This window comes from Sceloporus undulatus, chromosome 3 (genome assembly GCF_019175285.1).
Source record: "Sceloporus undulatus isolate JIND9_A2432 ecotype Alabama chromosome 3, SceUnd_v1.1, whole genome shotgun sequence".
NCBI lineage: Eukaryota > Metazoa > Chordata > Lepidosauria > Squamata > Phrynosomatidae > Sceloporus > Sceloporus undulatus.
The window spans coordinates 155,385,587-155,403,454 of NC_056524.1; the positions used below are offsets into that span (position 1 = coordinate 155,385,587).

Here is a 17,868-nt window from a genome sequence, read left to right on the forward strand (position 1 = left end):
TTTCTTGAGTTCTGCTTGTTGCTGCTAGTTTTTTAAAAGATTCCTTCGTTTGTTGCTTTCTTTCCGCCCATCTTTATGGAGGCCTGCATTCTTTCCTGGCCCACAGCGCTTTTCATCTGTGTGTTTCTATTACTTTCCCTGAGTAATGTTGGTCCAATTTGAGTTGCTGCTTGTCTACCTCATTCTTCTATTCTTTACCAAAATTCTTATTATCCTTCTGGGGGACAATCCAGGCTTCATGGCTTTGTCTAAGCACCACGGACAAGTTTTGGCGGTTCCTAAGTGACCTGATCGTGGAATGGAGAACTGCAGGTCCTTAAAGTCCTCTGGGATGTAACACTATGGGAAGGGGACACAAACAGTGCACGCTTGTTTGATCCCTTAACAGGTACTAATTACCCCAAGAACAAAAAATTGTAATAAAGCAGTTACTCTTTGATCTTACCAGTAGTTTGTTTATATCTATTGGCTAGCTTCCCCTTCATGGGGTTTTCTCGGCAAGGATCGTTCAGAGATGGTTTTGGCTTATGCTTTGAGGCTGAGAACAGTGTTTGATTTGCCCAACAACAAAGCCACCCAGTGTGGGTCCATGGACTGAGTATGGATTGAACCCGGCCTCCCGAGTCGTAGTCCAAATCCAAGCACTACCCTTACTGGTTCTGTTTTTTATATACCTTCAACTTATTTGTCTGTTTCACCCCGTATTTTTGTGTTTTGATTTTTCCCCCGGTAAATGTTAGAGTCGTAGATAGAAGCCTAAACTGGGCTCATTGCCAACTCACATCTTGAAGTTGCCTTCTTTTACTGCCAACAAATATTATAAAATCTATCTGTGGGTGCTATGGGTATGTATTATCAGGGGGGGTGTGGACTGAAACTGTCCATTCTAGGTGAGTAAATGACCACATTTGTTCTGCGAGAAGTGATGCACAAAACTGAATTAATCAAAAGGGCGATGTTGGTCAGGTAGAAAATATTCTTAACCAGACGTGGTTGGTGAGAGATGCACTAGAAAAAGTTTGAACCTGCCTCAGTTTGTAATACGTCCAAGCCAAGGTTTGTTTCAAGCAACATCAACAATCTTCAAATCGGCATTTCTAACGAAATTCAATTGGACCCAGTGCCTCTGCTATATAGACGAAAGGGAATTATGACCGCACTACAAGATTCCTTAGATTCCAAAGGAGCAAACTGTTTAAAGCTTCTAATATCCAAACATAAGAAGTTGAACGGCCACCACTAAGCAAAATACTAACTATTATGGAGTCAAGCCATGGTGTATGTTTCAATCACTGACGTTCCACTTGATGGAGGTTAAAAAAAAGGGAACGAAGCAATTGAAGACATGGACATTGACAATGCAGCCTGCACAAGATTTTCAATGAGGGGAATGCAGTATTTCAGTGGGTCGTGTTCTTGTCCAAGGAATTCAACAATCTGTCACCTGTTAATGAAGACATGATTGATTGACTTATCAAATTTTTTATCCCCCAACATTCCTTGAAGGAGCTCCAAAGCAGCAATATGGGCGGTTGTTATCACATGTTTTATTTTCAATCACTCGTGAAGTGGCCAAACTGATCCTCTCAGTGACTTCCTTACATCACACAGCAAATACATCCTTATCAACACAACATTCATACCACCACCCATACCACATTAATACTGAATGTACTAAAGCAGTGATTCCAAAGCACACGTTTTTCTATGATCTCATCCAAGGATGAGGAGGGATACACTGGCATGCTTTACAGAGACCTGGCTGGGAGCTGACAGTGGTCAACATGGGCCATAGGTTCATTCCAGCTTGGGGTACTGGTTGTGAGCAGGTTGGGTGAGATACGTTGCATGGGGAGCAGGGTAGGGTACGCTGTGTTCTAGGGAAAGATCACCCTAACCTGACTTGACCTCGTTTATATGGCGTTACCCAAAGGTTCCATACTAGCCCCAAGCTATTCAACATTATACAGTGGGCCCTCGCCCTTACGCATGGATCCGTCGGACCCTACGAGTAAGGTGTTTGAAATTCCGCCTATGCTCAAGCCTCAATTGTAAACCACTGGGGCTCCTGCACTGGCCACGCAGGCGCAGCAGCGGGGGCGCACACGGCGCACACCATTCATTGAATGGAAGTGCCGCCCCTTTCCGCCCCGTGCGTGCCCCTATGATGCGGGCACGCTGTACATGAAAACCACTGGGGCGTTCCTCTGGAGCAGAGGCAGAATGCTATCAGTACACTGATCATACCAACTATAATCCTCCATGCTTCCAAACACTTCAAAACCTAGGATTAGTGTTGTTCCTCTGAATTAATGTTTGGAAGAGGGTTGGATGAAGAAAAGAAAAACAATTGAATGAACTAGACAAGACAGAGGAGTGTACATCAAGGATCCTGAGAGTGTCCACTAGTTTTCTGATGGGTTTACACTTCTACTGAAAAAACTTGTGCTTGCAGTTGTGAGTGGTTCTGGATCCATTCTCGCCAAATGTCAGCTCATATAGATTGCCCACAAGTCAGGATATGCCCCTTTTCAAGTAGGTTTGGCCAGCTGACCCCTTCTACAATTGGCGGACCTAACGATGGTAGTCTCCTAAAGGATGGTAGTGTACGTACTGGTAATCTCAAGGCTGGACTTCTCGAATGTGCTATACATTGCGACTACCTTTGTTACTACATCTGATTACATTACCTCTAGGTTTTACCGATCTTAAACTTCACTCCCTGGTTTTCAGTTAGTTTGCTAGTCAAGTACAAAGTTGTGGTTGTGGTTATTACCTTTAACAATGCCTACATGGTTTGGGTCCAGATAACTTACAGGATCGCCTCTTCCATACAGCTGCCTGTACGCTCAGGTTCCTGTGGGAAGTGTTTGCTCCACTTCCAGGGCGTTCGCCTTTGCATGCAACAATTTTCATTGATCCCCCAGTCTGTGCAATGACCTGCCAGCGGAGATAAGTTGGCTGAAAAATGCCGACTGCTTTTTACAAACAGCATTAACGACATATTCTTCCAGCAGGTCTCTACCGGTCAATTTAAATAATGACATCTTACTTGTATATTTACTCTTCTGAGTGTATTTCACAGTAATTGTATTTTATTGTGCATTTATGTTTTTTGTGTTTTGTATTTTAACATGCTGTACCATGCCTAAGCATTGGTACAGGTGGAACAGAAAAAGAAAAGAGAATTGTTGTTGTTGTTGTTTCCTTTCTGTGTGTTACTAGATACTACAGTCATTGGGACCCAATGTGTCTATCAGCCCCACTGGTAGTCTAGGATTTCAATGTGGATCATATTAAAAGAGATTAATCGGTTGTTTTTAAAAACAAACAAACAATATCTTGAGTCCCTCACAAGCGGGTCATAGCAGCAGTGTGTCTACTAGCCGACTAAATGGATAGGACAAGGCTCAAGAAGTATATTTAAACAACAGACAATGCAACGGTGTTGGAATATAAGATTCCATATTGACCTCTTTGATTCATGTGTCTTCTGCCTGAAGACACGGCATTCCTTGCCTTTTATTCTAATAAAGAGAGATGATTCAGGTGATAATGGAAGGAAATGGTTCTAAGAAAATTGCTCCTTCTATCCACACTTCGATATTTGGAGCAATAATGGAAGCTACGTACGTATCACAATTTTACTATTCTGTCTGGAACCATTTTGAATCACAGCTCCGGGCTCCTGGTTTGTTCTCGATCTTATAGAATGAGAAGATCATAAGTAAAACGTTTAAGGATTCGCGATTTCTGAGTGTCCTGGGTGAGAGATCAGATTATGGTAGCCACCCTCCCCAATGTTATACTGAGGAAAGCCAGAATTTTGGTTTCCGTTGGTCTCAATCACACGAGGTTCCACATATATCATATATTCCTATGTATTTTCTGACATCATGCTTCTCTGGGATATTGAGCCAAAAGTCACAATTAGCCCACCCAAGGCAGTTTTATACATACATGATTCATGTTGTCCCATTCAATGTTCCTCTTTATGTTTTGGAGCTTGGACATTGCTTCATCTCTGAACAGGTCAGCAGTTAACATACCTTTGGCTTGAGTCCAGTGCATCATTAGCCACAGCGCTACTCATAGTTGTCCCCTGCCATACTCAGTAGCTGATAGAATGCCATTCGACCTGGACGTTTTATTTTCTGTACTATCTTTCTTCTATTTGCATTTGTCATCATAAAAGTTTTCTTGGCCCGTTACAGTGGCAACATAAAGGCTGTTCGAGTCACAGTGGAGGTATGGTGTTTCAATGATGCATGCGTTAAGAGGGTTTTTTTTTTCCAGAAGCCATCACCAAAAGCCCCGCTCCAGTCCTTAGGCTGAGTGTGGCTTTTTGTGCGTCCTTTCTGGTACTTAGGACGCATGTATCATAATAAATCCCACCATACCTCCACTGTGACCTCAAGCAGCTTTATTTTGGCTGTCTTGAACAGGCCACTGCCTGGTAAAAGACACCCTTCATGCTAGTACTATTCTTTGCATTAGCTATGTGCCATTGCTGTTGTTCTGAGAAATCCTCCACCAGTGGTACTCCCCACTTCTGCGTCTGTTTTGCAACATTTAGTCCAATCTATAGTCCCAAGCCGATCAGTATATGGAAGGACCCGCCCAGTAGCACTACTCCAGCAGAGAGTCCCTTCCTTCAACAGGAGATGCCTTCCACCACCATGGAAAGGCAGTCTAAAATACAACTTTTTATACATCTGTTTGCAAAGTGGGAGTTGTTAAAATACCAAACAGAACTAAATCGTTGGGGTACTTTCACATTAGCCTCCGAAACTGAACACAATTCATAATAATCCCTCTTCCATTATTTTCCCTTGCTTCTAACGTCTGTTTGGAACCCACAACAGAATATTAGCATTCATTAGCCCTTCTTATTAAAGAGTTTTTTCAGATGAAATGTGTTTCTCTTTCTGCCTTTCCACTGTGGTTGGCTACATAGTCAGCCTAATGAATAAACTTTCCTATAACGGAGCTCAGTCCTTTATAAGGTTGTGATTGGACAAGGGACACTGTTCTAGATTCTTAGGCCTCTTGAATAGTAATAGCAAAAAAAGGTTGCATTTACCAGACTTTAGAGCAGAGGTGGGACTTCATGTGGCCCTCCAGATGTTGCTGGAACTGATACTCCTTAGCAGACCTCACCAGTGGTATGCTGGCTAGGCTCTGTAAGTTTACAGACCAGCAATAGATTGGGTCCGTTCTGGCATCCCCTGCATATGGGAGAAAAACAAACTTGTTGGAACCTCAAGTCCATTGTATTTCAATGGTGGTGTCTGAGATGCCATTTTGTTTCTTGGGCTGCCATCTGTGTGTTCTTTCTGCGTATGGCAAGGACCACGTTCTGGGATAGGCAGACGATTCTTTGGTGGTGCTATTCAAGATGATGTCAAACAATAAATCTAATTCCATTGGGGCTTCAAATATCACTCTAAGCCGAGTAGGCATCTGGTCTGCCAAAGCCTGCTTTTGGCGTCCTTAGGCCCTCACAGCGCATTTGCGCACCAAGAGTAGGTCTTTACTCATCCATAAATTATACTTTCCTGCTTCAAGGCCTTAGGGTGCTGGGTTTATATTGGGTGGGTGTCATAGGTTCCCAAAGCCCTTCCTCCCCAAAACCCCCAAAAATTAAAACTGGGAGCATCCTTCCCATATTTTCACCATTTTTCCCGCTTTTGGCAGTGTGGGACATGTTACTGGAGGGACACAGCCTGCAAAGTCATCCCAGCGATAAGCACAGCCCGTCTACGCATCAAACACAGTACTTTGATTAATCCATCTCTTATACTATATAACACCACCAAATGCACCCTCTGAGTTTATTATGTGCCTTAAAAGTTGACTTTTGACTTATGGTGACCTAAGGCAGAAACCTACCATGGAGGTTTCTTGGCAAGATTTTGCGAAGGGTTTCGTTGCCTTCTCCTAAGGGTGAGAGGATGTGATTTGCCCAGATCACCAGTGTTTCCATGGCTGAGCAGGTGTTTGACTGCTGGTCTCTCAGAGTCTTCGGTCACATCACTCCATCTCCTGGCCTTGGATGATTGTCGTGATAATCAATAACACCATTAAGCACAAGATAGGAGTAAAGATCAAATGGGGGACAGGTACCCCCCAAAAAAAGTACAAAAAAGGGATATGCGAAACCCCTCAAAAGGTCAGTGAGAAACTATCAGTGGCCACAGAATATTGGTAATGTGGCAGAGCAGAAAAATAAAAAAAAATGTGGGCGACGAAGAAAATCGAATGTTCTGTTCTGCTGAAAAGAGGACATGGTAGCTGGTTGGATCTTATGGTAGGAATTAGACTTCAATCAAGAGACTATTACGGAATATATAAAAGGAAAAAATGTAAGGACATAGAAAAAAAAAAAGCCTATGGGAACCTCTATACAGGGTATTCTGTTTAACTGTGGAAGGCTAAAGGACATATTCGTCCCTTGGAGAACTTGGAGGAGAAGCGTGGAGGGAATCGCTTGGGGATATGTCCATGGTTACCCCTGTGGTTTCAAACCTGGATGACAGGCCAGCACCCTTCCATATCAACCTGTTCTTGCAAAAAAGAATACCCAACTGTTTTTCCCCTCCCAAAAACATGCCCCTATGATTCCTCTAGGAGACATTCTCCCTATGGGCTGCCCCCCCCCCCGCTTCCTGGCCCCCTAGAGAAGTCTTTCTTCCTTGATAAGTCCATTAGATTTCCCACTAGCTGTGCTTTTAGGAAATTACTGTTGCAAAAAAAATTCTGGAACTCTAGTTTCCATTTCCACCACTTTTCCTATTCCATTTATTTTAAAAGGGATTTGATTTCTGATCAAAAGGTGACTTAGAAATGTGCATTCAAAAGAGCAAAACATAGCAAGATGCGACTTAATTAGCACAAACACTGAACAACATTCTCCAAAACAAAATCGTTGCCAATTCAAAAGAAGTAGGTAATTAAAATCATGCACTGTCGCATGTAAGAGTCAGGAACTAACTAGTTAAAATAAAATTAAATTATCTATGAGTTTAAAATAAATTAAGTTACCAATTATCACTGTAGTTAGACATTTTCAGATAGCCTTGTGCAAAATTAGTTAAAATGTTAATAATTAGTTCTTCACTGGACTATGTTGCTTTCAGCCTCAACCTAATTCCAGAAATTAGGTATTAATCAAGTAAGTAAATGAAAGACACCACTTATAGAGGAAAAATATGTAACAATTTCCACCTTTTTACCCCGGAACCTAGTACTCTTATGTTCTACCAATATCACTTCTTGCTATTGTTAAACGGCTTCGGTTTGGGCCTATGATATTGAAGACTCACTCATAAGGTCCAAACCACTTGTTTGATTCATTATTAGTTAATCCAAGGATAAAAATTTTAAGAGGTTTTAATTGCAAACTTGGCGGAGGGTAGTTTCTTTGCACCCAAATATAACCCTTTTTACACATGGTTACTACCCAGAAATCTCATCTTTCCTGGAAATCTGAAGCTCTAACTCATCTGGGTATTTTGCTGTGATGGCATGTTGGCATTAGTAAAACAAAAACGGCCGATTCTGGTGCGAGATTGGTTTAGGAGAAGGGGAAAAGATGACGGGTTGTATGAGAAGGTTTTATCAAATGCAGTGGCTAGTGTTAACGATGCCAGTTTTGAGCCCTGGAAAGATTGGAAGGTTGGTGTCGAGGTCCGAGTTGCAGCATTGAGGGGTGAAGCTCCTTATCACTAGTCCCAGCTTTTGCCAACTCGCAGTTCTAAAAAACATGGCAAATACAAGTAGATTAAATAGGTATCCACTTTCAGGAGATAGTAACAGCGTTTGGTGATGAAGTCATGCTGGCCACAGTGACTCACTGGAGTGTCTTTGGAAACACTGGCTCTTCGTTTAGTAACAGATGATGAGCATCCATCCTCCCTATCCGTTGGTTATGACTTAGACATTTCATGGTCAAAGCGACTACCTGTACCTTTACCTTTATGTACTGTAAACTCTTTGAGGTCCAAAACAGATCATGGGTTGGGAAGAGCATGGCTGAAACAGCACTGGGACAGTATTGGACATGGATGGACAGTATTTATTCACATTATTCCCGGTAACGAGTTTTCGTTTAACCATCAATCTAATACTATGTGATGTTTAATTTGGACCCTGCCTTGCAAATATATATGCAACTGAATTAGCTATTACTTATTTCAAACAATACCTGAAACACATTAACCTGTTTTGGCTGCTGACTTTTCTATCTCTACCTGCCACATAAGCAACGAGACACAAAACCAGTAAATCAACAATTTAAATGTAGTAACTTTTAATTTAAAAGCTGGCGGAACATATTTTCTTATTAGCTAGTAGATGCTTGCAGACGGAAGAGGTCGGTTTGGCCTTAGGAGGGAAGCGGGAGTCCTCAATGTGGCCATTCCACCACTGCAGAGGTCCTAAATCACTGAGTTTTAATTATTGTGTAGAGTGGGGAATAAAAGCCAACGAGTAAGAACAACCCTACCAATCTTAATCGGGATGGTAACGATGCACATGGAATGAATGTATTCTATGATCAGCTGCACACAAAAGGAAGAGATGGCTACATTGTCAGAATCTAATTCCATATAAATGCCTATATAAAAAGAGTTCTAATACAATATAGTCTAAACAACTTCTGGTAAATTCCAAATAGAAATTAATGGATATATTAGCTTTCATGATCTCTGCAACCTTTCTTAACACAATTGGCATTATTATTTTAATAAGATGCAGTGACTGCATTGAGGAAATTTTTGTCATCAGGAGGAATTAATGGCCTGCAACTTACTTAGTGTTGATCACAGGCTGTGACCTTCTGATGAAGGTTTGATGACCTTGCTTGTGCTTGCCAGAAGGCCTGTATTACACTAAACATAGATTGAGACTTGAATGAAGCTCTCTTCTTCAAGATCAACTTATCCTAGACTGAAAGGCCTACGACCATTTTCAGTGACTCAGGAGTACGACACTCGAAAGGTCCTGGATCCATTAATATCCCAGCTGAGACATGGCTCCTTCATGGTTGGCAAGAGGAGAAGAATAGCTAATTTCCCACATTTCTAAAGGTGAAAAATTGTATTGAGAGATTTCTAGTTGAGACAGTTCTGAGAACATTTTTGGGAACACCATGGGATTTTTAAAAAAGTTCTCCAACATACTCTTATACAGTACGCTTTGGGAGGATTCATATTATGTCTCTGAATCTTTTCTTTGTGTAAGGACCCTTTATAGGCTCAGGGGAAAATGAATCAGAGGTAAAATTTTCCCACTTTTTACCTATGTAGGAAATTTATAACCACTACAATACCCCCTCATGTTTTAAACTTTAAAGATGTTTTCATATTTCTTGTTGTTGCCCTCAGCGCAGATACATTTGTATCACCATTTCCCCCCTCCAACAACTCGTAAGGTAAATCAGGCCAAGAAGGAGCGAGGACTAGGTCGATATGACATGACTGATCTACATTGTAGAACTAATCTGATTTGATCCCACTTTAAACTGCCATTTGCGCCATATTTCTTCTTTAAATCCAGAAGTGTACCAATAAGACCCAATTTCCGCAAAACTAGCTAATTGTGAAGAACACGCGAAAAGGACACACTAGAATGAAGAATGAAATTTCCATTTAAACAATAAACAAAGCACCAAAAAGCTATCAGCCCAGAATAATAAATCATAATCCTTCCACTCCCCACAAAACGCTCGTGATAAGGAAATAGTTGAATTGATTCTTAATATTGTACCGATCGAACATGCCAGATGGATGTATATCAAGGACCCTTTACATATCAGACTACAGCTCCATCATTCTGGCCCATAGGCCATAGTGGCTGCCCTGATGACTGCCCTGGGTGTGGTAGTATAGTGTAAGGTGGGAATTAACACAGGGAACTTAAATAGAGGGACCCCAACAACTGAAAAAGGCTTACCGGTTCCCTACCCCATTCTAAAAGAAAGGGACCAGCCTAGGCTGTTTCATCAGACAAGTTTATCATCTGGTGGTAAAACAATTTGAAGCAGAACTTGCACAACTGTAATTCTAACATTAGTCCAATCTATTTATAGGAGACTATTATAGTGTATGGAAGACATGATTTTCTCCATTCCCACATTCTCGGTCTCACGTGTGCGTTAATGATCTGGAATGTAAAAGGTCGAATTTTGTTGATTTGTGTTGAGGGCTAAGAATGGTTAGATCCCTCATTTGTAAATCTCTTCACATTCAATTATTTAAATTGTGCAGAGCTTAAATGGACTATTTAACAGAGTTAAAACACCGCTGTCTTTCTCTCCTAGCCAACTGTGATCTTTCCAGCTCCCGAAGTATAACTTGTGGGTTCCCTTCTCTGGTTCCAACCATGCTAATTTCTTTAAACTGGACATAATCTGTTTCCCACTACTTGCAGTCTAGCAGATTCCTCTTGCAGTTGCAATCAGAACTGAATTCAGTTTTAATTTTAAAAGCCCAACCTTTTTTGTGTGTGGTTTTGAGGATCACAGCCCCTTATTAGTAAGCTTGTCAGACCTGGCCCAGGAAACCTGATCTTGATTGACTGTGGAAAGTCCTTAAAACCTGAAATTCTGTTTTAACAGAGGCACTAATCAACAGAAAGGCCTCTGTAGGATGGGGCTCTTAATATCATATTGGAAGATCTTGTGGTATTCACACACCTGTTTTTTTATGCGACTATTGTGAATCGTCTCAGGGACTATGCATTGCAGTTTGTTGTTCACACTATGACCCACACTTATGTGAATCCTGCCGTTTAGTTGCTCACCCATGTCAACACTTGAATAAAGATGGAGTCTGGATGCAAATGTATCAAAGCATATTCAAGGCCGCAGACGTTATCTAGTTTATTCGGGTTTGTTCACATTAGTTATTCACAAGTACACTGACATGACTATCCGGGGTTGTTGATTTTGGTAGCTCCTCCATAAACCCCCGTAATGAGATGCATTCAAAATGCATTGAACAGCAAAAGAGATTTCAACCATAATTCTACCGTGGACTATGTCCCTGTTTGGATAACCCTCAGAGGACAAATAGATCTGTTTCCGACATAGAGGCCTCTATTATCTGCAGTGTACAACGCCTTGACAACAGTAACGTCCACATGAGTTCCTAAAAAGTGTTGCTGCTGCTCTATTATGCCTTTTAGCAATCTCAAACAACTTGATAATAAATGGATACCCTCGCTTGGGGATGGAGTGGGGAAGCAAGAAACACTGAGCACATACTTTATAGCCAAGAGGCAGTCTCTTGCTCATTATGACTTCGTTTTTTAGCATATAGCGCTTTATCCCGATAGCCTCGAGCTCTAAAGCACATTCCTGCAGGGAGAAGGCGTCTATCTCAATCTGGATCTGAAATGACAAGTGATCTATCCAAAGAATCTAGGCAGGCAGATCTTCCTTTTCGTTTAGCGTGTAATTCATATGGGCCAAGCCAGATGCCAGACCAGGAGGATCTCACTCCTTAATCTAATGAAGCACGGCTCGCCTTTCCCATCCCACCAGCATTAGTATGTTGATCTTCCTCTGTTTCTATGAATAACGGGCACCTACTGTACCTTCAAGCAAAAATTATCAAGTTACTAGGGATTTTGGAGGTGCTGATGCTATTATATTGCAATCAGTGGGCGTAATGTACTTCGCAATTAAATATGTGACTTGTGAATTACTTACAGCATTTTCACTTTTGCGTGCATGCTTTCAGTTTTTTATGGGTAGCGTTATATTGACCCTCTATATTCTTAAAATATCCCAAAAGCACAGTTTTGGGAAAAGAAAACTGTCTCTGCAAGATTATAGACATGTATAACATCCCAGGTTGTTTTCCTCAAACTAGTGCTTTTTGCATTCCATGGGTTTAGACCACAGGGAAGAATTTGGCTTCTCACTGTGTGATTCCACAAACACCACTGCCAGAAATAATTCCGTTTGCGGGACACTTATGTCCTGGCCCGTGCTAGGGAATCCGAATTTACCTTATTGTGTGCCTCCAGAGCTCTCTGACAAGAAAATGTTAAAAGTCTCACAAACTAAATTTCCTAAGAAATTCCCAGTCTTGAGCTAGAACAGTAAAAGCAGTCTCAAACTGGTATTAATTTCCGTGTGTTTGGACCTATGTTCACTTCTAAAGGAAATGTTGCCCACATAAAAAATAGGCATGAAAATGTGTGTGGAACCACTACTTGAGACCATCGAAGCCGAGATTGAGCATGTATTCTGTAGGCTTGTCTTCAAAAGGCTTTATTACTTATTATTTCAGTGTCTGGATTGCTTTAGCATGTAATGCTTGATTATTTTAAAGCTCCGGATGCCAAACGAAAGCTTGTCAAATGTTTTTGTACTTAAAGATGCAGTTAGACACCCATACATATACCTGTATTTCAGAACAACCTTAGCTGTCAGACGAAGCTAGGGAGAATCTTGTTTTTGTATTTGTCCTGTTTATTTGATTTCTTTTTTCCTTTTTACTGGTTTTGGAAAGAGAAAGGGTTGTTTCACTGAATTTCATTCACTTTACCACTGCTTCTGCATCTCCAAAAAGCTGTTGGTCAGTGATAGAGATCACGAGGAAGCTTCCTGTTTCCTTGCTGGATCTTTGTGGCTAGAAATCACCTGAAGCACAATTGAATCAAATGAACTCTTAAATCTGCTGTGGAAATAAATTTGAAAAAATGATCCAGAAAAAATTTTTTAAATTTGATCTTCCCGTCTCCCTGGGGGGAGCCCCCCGGCCGGAGGGTAAAAGTACTGCTATAAACTGAGATTATTCTTGATAGCAGAAAAGCTGTCATTTATCTTCTTATGTATCTTAACTGCTTTGCCAAGACATTCCTGGGGTTTCTTAAGAAAACAGTAAAAGTGGTGATAAATCACTGCTGACTTTTTCATACGTACTTTAATGTCTGAGTGTTTGGAACTACTTAATGAGTTGGATTTGGCCATAAGCTAACACCCTTGCTCCAAACAAATTGTTGTTTTTGTTGTTCTTTCACCTTCTCTTAGGAAGTTGGACCCTGGGAGGACCTGCGACAAGACAGAGAAGCCCAAACATCGGAGACTTCTTTCCTGGTACATTCAGGCGGTAAAGATAGATTGCCATACTTTACTGGGGGTCGAGGACTATCATTCTACAGTTCATCATATAGCCTTGGCGACGACTCTTCTCACTCTGGGAATGGCCAAAAGGAGTAGACATAATATTATAGCCTTCCTTGAGAAACGGCAAGTTCTAGAAGTTCAACTAATATACGTCCTTAATATTTTTTCTTCTAGAACTTACTCAGAAGCTGGTCACATGACTTGGAACGCAGCTATCGGCCAGCCCGAGTGGAGGCCAAAACATAAGCCTCCATTAGTGAAAAAATCAAAAATGAGATGAATTCCACCAAGTGCATAGCTTCCGGTACCTTGTTCTGTTAGTGTGAGTGGCTTGGGTGCCATTGAGAGGGGAAGGGAATGGCATCAACTCGTGCGGTGAGGCCACAGGTGGAAGGGGTTGTCCAAGAGACTGTTCCAAACAGAGGTTCAATCCCCTTTTCTAAAAAGGTATTTTCCAGAGCGATTAAAACTGGAGCAACATGCAGCCCTACTAGATGGGGGAGAAAAACAACACTCCTGTTTTTGTTTTTCTGTTCTTTTGAGTAGGTAGAGTAACATATACCCAGTTAGGTTGCCAGATCTCAGAGTCGTTAAAAATAATAATAATAATTTAATAATAATACTCTAATAATAACGAATTAAAATTTGATTTATATCCTGCCATCTCCCTTGAGGATTGAGAGGCAGAATACAGCAAAAAACTCAACAATAAAAAAGGACATACAATGTTTATGTAAACATAGAACTGGTCGCAATACTGCTACCAATCATTTAAACCATCCAAATCGTCATCTGTTTCCCATGCTCTTCAAATTTGAACGTGGGGATGTTCTTAGGATCCCTCCTAGCAGATCGGAGGATAGGCCTGCCGGACGAGATCGTTTAAGTGCCTTCTTAAAGGTTCCGTGTGTAATAGGCAGCTTATTATTCATGGCAAATGTTCCATAGTCACGGGCTGTGACTGTGAAAGCTTCATGGGAATTGTAACTTAGTCTGGTTTTTTGTTATTCCAATATGTTTCTCCTGATATTATAAGAGTGTGAGGCGGATCCTTTGTCACTGGCAGCAAGTCAGAGGGGACAAGAGAAGAAATAGCTGGTGTCATCAGCGTATTGATCAACACCCACGTCCCATTCTCCAGATGACTTCTCCCAGCGGTTCGTGTACATGTTAAACATCCATGGGAGACAGCATAGCTCCTTGAGGGATTGCAGGATGTCAACCTTCTTTATGAGAGGCAGCTGTCTCCCACGAGCACCATTGGAATCTGCCGAGAGGTAGGATGGAGCTACTGGAGGCAGGTGTTCCTCAATACCTAACACCTCAGGTATTCCAGCAGGATACCAGGGTCTATGGATCAACTGCCACTGATGATGCCATGAGCACCAACAGGGTTTTTTCAGATGTGGTTTACCCACTGCTTGTTTAAGCTTGGATGGAAATTTCCCCTCCCTCCTAAGGACTGCATAAATACATTATAGATTGAAGTAAAAGTTATTCAGGCCCGTTACAAACGGGGCCTTAACGTACGCGCCGAGGCGCGTACTAGGGTTTACGTAAGGGGCGGTGCTTCCGCACCCCCTTAACTGCTAGTACACGCTCCGCACGCACAAAAATGGTGGTGTCCGTCCACCCGGCCGCCGGCCATTTGACGTCTTGGACCATAGCGTCCAGACGTGTGTGGTGGAAGTGACGCCGTGAAAGCTCGCCTTGGCTTTGCGGCTGCCACTTCCGGGGGGCCCCAGGAAAGGAGTGCCGGCGCTCCTTCCTCGGAGCGTCCGGGAGCCCCGCGGTGTGGCAGCTGCGGCTCCCGAACGCTGCAAGCAGCAGCGGCGGGAAACCGCCGTAACCCAGCGGTTTGTAACCTGCCAAAGTAATTATAGATTATAGATTGAAGTAAAGTTGTTACTGCATCCCCTCCCTGAGCGGTCAGCCAAGATGGGCAGGGATCGAGGGGGAACGTTGTCCTCCATACACTTCCAAGAAGCTTGTCCACTTCATCAGTATTTACAAGCTCGAATTGATCCAGTCTAACATAGTCCACACTGGATACCTCTCTTATAATTTCTGTTATAATACCAGCATCAAGATCAACCATTATCTGAGAGATTTTATCAGCAAAAAAGCCTTGTGTGATTAAGTCCTCAGAAAAAGACTGAGAATAGTGCCTTTGGCAATATTTATCCCAAGATGTTGTGATGGTTTTGTTGCTGTTTTGTTGTTAAGAGTATCCTTTTTCATTATGGGGAACACCCATCAATAAGGTCCCAAAAATGGTCCTCTAGCACTTGTCCTCAAGTGTGATAGCTCCTCGGCAATTCTGGTATTGGGCAGACAATGTCATTAGTATCTGTGCCTCCTCCCTCCCTCCTTTCCCCCTGCTTGCTTCCTATACCAGAACAGGCTGTTTTTTTAAAAGAAAAACTTTGCTTTGCTTTTCTCCTCACCTCCCCCCCCCCCCCCCCCCCCCCCGCCTGACAAAGGGGAAATGCAAGAGTCTTCTTGTCAGGAGGGACTTCCAGTTTTCCTTTGTCAAAATCTGGTATGTTTTTATTCTCTTTTAATAATGCCACTGCGATGAAACTGAGATGAGAATGAGCCTCACATGACAAAGTCCTAAGCCTCCAGTCTTTATGTGTCATCTCCAGGTGCAAAATGAGGGTGCAAGTTCTCCAGCTTTGGTGGGAAGAATCTATGTGAAAATCTACAGTTCATCAAGAGCAGCAACATGCAACAATTTCCAGAGCTTAACTGATATTAGCAGCAAAATGCAAAGACTCTCCAGGGAATCTATGGCCTGTTCCAGACGGGCATTAAGTACGTGCTCTGCGCGTACTAGGGTTAGGAAGGGGCATCACTTTTTGACGCCCCTAACCCTAATATGCGCAGAGCGTGTAGAAAATGGCAGAGCCTTATACACACGGGTGCTGCCATGACTACGTCATGACCGCGCCGCCTCCAAACGGGTTGGTGCAGAAGTGATGTAGTGGGGCCGCGCGAGGGCGGCTGTGGTGCCTTTTCCGTGGCCCTGGAAGGAGCTCCATTTCGGAGCTCCTTCCATGATTTGCGTTGCTGGCGCAGCCTCTACACAGCTGCACCAGCGACACAAAGGAGAAAGGGGCTGAGCGGCCCCTTTCTCTGCATCCCTGCCACCGCCGGGTGTCCTTGAGGCATGAAGCCGCAAGGACACCCCTTTCCAGGGCGTGGGGAAGCGGCCTTTTGCCACTTCCCTGCAGCCTGGAAAGTGGCAGATTGGGGTGTCAGAGGCTGCCGCTGAGGCCCTGATCCGGTGGGGAAAGGGCCAGTTACAGGCCACCCCAAACGGGCGGTCTGTAACGCACCTTTATAATTAATTAATTGCTTTCTTTCTTCCCTCTTAGTCATTGTAATGCTGGGATTCACCCTCTGCTTTGCTCTGCATTCACCTTCTCATTATAAACAAGAAGGCTAGATTAAATGTTCCTTATTCCATCTCCCTAAATAAATCAGAAGGAATAATATCACATTAATCTGGAACAGCCTCTTTAGCTGAATCTTAGGGTCCGTACATACTTCCAAAGTGACCCGAAGCAGCTGTCGGGAATTATGCTCTTTCTCTCTGTGTGTGTATTTAAATGATATGCTGTGAGCAACTGTGTTTGGTACTTATTGCCTAAGACATCACCATGGACTCTCCCTAGGCCTCATGTTTTGGCTTGGAAATCTCAGGACAATCCTGAACTGACAACCCTATATATCACCCCTATTTAGAGTTCAGGATGTTTTTCATATAGTGACTTGTTTTGAATTTTGTTCACACAGCTAGATGAGGAAAACAGTTTTTTCCAAACAATACCCAAGATAGTACTATAGTATAAATAGAAAGTGTAGCGATAATGTTAATAGCATTTTGAGAGATCTATTGGGTTGCTCATATCTATAATGTCAACACAGACAAGCAGTTCAGCAGATTATTTTCCATGTGCATCTGCAACTCTTTCTGTTATTAGCTATTACAGTCCCATGGAGTACAAAACATTGGCCTTACTGAAGTATTTTTGTCTGCACAGCCTCCTGCCCCATGTGCTAATATATTTATCCTGTTCTGGGCCATATTATCATTTTAAAATTACTAAAACTAGAATCAAAGTATTGACAGCTTCAGAACTGATATTTCCCAAAATTAAAAGTAATTTTTTTAAAAAAAATTAAGTGGAAAAGATCGTTTGTGTACTATATGTAGTTGGTTCTTAAATGTTGCCCTTTTAAAAAGACAGAATTGCCTTCTAGTTTTTAGCAGAAGGTGAGCACCTTGTTTTATTCACTGGATGCCCACTCTGTGGACTCAAGTGTTTATAGGGAATGCCTTTTAACAACTACATGTGTTAGGATAAATGCATAGGTGCTACTAAAAATAGTCTTGCTATGTTGTATTCTTGCCTATCTCCAGATATGCAGCTATTTACTTAACCATTTCACTTACGATAGAGCTGTTTCACCTTGCCAAAAATAGTAAAGTAATTGAGTATAATTTGAATGTGGCCCTAGACATTTGAGTACTAATTGAGTATTAAGATGTGGTTTAACAACCTTCCTTTTAACCAGGAGAATACTCTGGGTTCATAGGTAGTTGGGATAGTTTCTCTGTCAAAGCAGTCATATTTCTGAGGAAAAAAGAAACACAGTTTTAGTTAAGTTGAAATGAAAAAAATAGAATTCTGTAAAAGCTGATATCTCATGGGATCCTGGAT

The 17,868-nt window shown here is 42.1% G+C and overlaps 1 protein-coding gene across 1 annotated transcript in view; it reads left to right on the top strand.

The window, feature by feature from the left end:
* BMS1 (BMS1 ribosome biogenesis factor) overlaps positions 1–17,868 on the top strand; it is a 57,438-nt gene that overhangs the window by 5,641 nt on the left and 33,929 nt on the right.